Consider the following 2,019-nt stretch of genomic DNA (forward strand, 5'->3'; position numbering starts at 1 on the left):
CAATGCCCTCCACTGCAAAGCTGTGAGGAAACAGATACATCTCATATGCTCGTAGGAGTGCAGGATGGTCCATTTCCTACAGAAAAGGGTGTGCAAATGTCTAGCCAAACCATATATGCATTTACCCTTGGACTCAGCCATCCTACTTTCAGAAATCTATTAGAAAAAGAACATCATTTGCATGAAATTATTCACTTGTTGGGTGGCTTTGCTTAAAGTCAATCATGACTCTCAGCACAAGCACAACTACCTGATTCAAGTACAAATGCAGAAGCTTCTTCCAAAATAATACACAAAGTGATATGGCACTAACATATCCCTCTAAATGACTTGTATCACTTCCAATAATAGAAACATAAAACATACTTGGTGCTCAAAATCCTAGACAAATACAGCAAAATAAGTTCACACAGGAAGTTGAAATAATGTGAGTCTGGACAGCACAGGACAGCATATGACCCAAATCTATTTAATCCCTGAATTTCAGGGAGTGATTCCTGAGTGTAGAATGTGAGGAACTAATCTGAATATTTATCAGAATCATCCAGGTTCCTAGGTCTGGATATTGTGGGCTTGGATACCAAGAAGTACCTATGTATGTTTTTTAAGAGAGAGCTAGTGCTTTTCTTCATTTCTGTCTGTAGGACCTAGAATGCATTATAGAGTCACATGAGCCAAAGATGTACTCAACTCTATGCTGACCACTGGACATTCAAGGTGAATACGATGTGGCTCTAGGTCTCAAAGGGTAGTAAAAAAGGAAAACAAGAACTAACTCTAAAGTGTCTGGCCTACAACAAATGATTTAACAAAGGGGCAAAATATTACCATCAACCACCTGCAGCCAGAACACTCCAAAATATAGGAAAAGTAGCTGATTTAATGTGGTCACAGAAAGACTCAGTCTAAGGGGGTCTTCACATTAAACCTCTGGATGCATAAGGGAAGTTGGGAGCCACCAGAGTGAGTAGGATGTAACTATGGTAAACTGATGAGTTCTCATATCACTGTGAGCCACAAACAGCTGGAAATTCATAGCAGTGCACCCCCTACTGAGCTCCATAAGATTCTTCATCCTACACCCAAAGGAGAACACCAAGCAGGCTTGCTCCCTTCATGCTCTTCTAATTCTACCAATTCCATGGAACTAGGCTTGTAATCTTAGGATCTACTTTGGGATAAACAAAGATGTCATGAGAGAATCAGACTGAAGGTCCACGAGGCCACCAAGAGCAGACAGACAAGGGCATGTTGCAGGATGAGAAACTCACATCTTGGTCCTCTGGAGCTGCATCTTTCAAAGAGGGTCTGGAAGACGGTTGAGACTGAACTGAAGACTCGGAGATCAGAGTGAGTGTTCCTGGACCTGGAGATGGTTCAGCCTTCTCTACCTTCTCCCAGAAAATAATATCTTCAAAATCTATCCCAGATTTTGAAAACTCAGCAAAAGTCCCCTTTTGCATAACTTTGCCCTAAAATAAAGAATTTGAGAGGAATTCATTTACATTTGATAATATTAATCCAATCTACATACTAATTAAGAAAAGTTAACTAGTCTCAAATTATTATTTTCCTAAGAAAATTATCTCTAGATTTGGAATTCTGGTGAAAAAATCTAGTTCAGTTCAGTTACTCAGTCACGTCTGACTCTTTGTGACTTCATGGACTACAACACGCCGGGCCTCCCTGTCCATCACCAACTCCCAGAGCTTGCTCAAACTCATGTCTATCAAGTCAGTGATGCCATCCAACCATCTCATTCTCTGTCATCCCCTTCTGCCTTCAATCTTTCCCAGCATCAAGGTCTTTTCCAGTGAGTCAGTTCTTTGCAACAGGTGGCCAAAGTTTTGGGGTTTCAGCTTCAGCATCAGTCCTTCCAATGAATATTCAGGACTGGGTTCCTTCAGAATTGACTGGTTTGATTTCCTTGCAGTCCAAGGGACTCTCAAGGTTCTTCTCCAACACCACAGTTCAAAAGCATCAATTCTTCAATGCTCAGCTTTCCTTATGGTCCAACTC

The sequence above is a fragment of the Bison bison genome, unplaced genomic scaffold (assembly GCF_000754665.1).
Source record: "Bison bison bison isolate TAMUID 2011002044 unplaced genomic scaffold, Bison_UMD1.0 scf7180017864508, whole genome shotgun sequence".
NCBI lineage: Eukaryota > Metazoa > Chordata > Mammalia > Artiodactyla > Bovidae > Bison > Bison bison.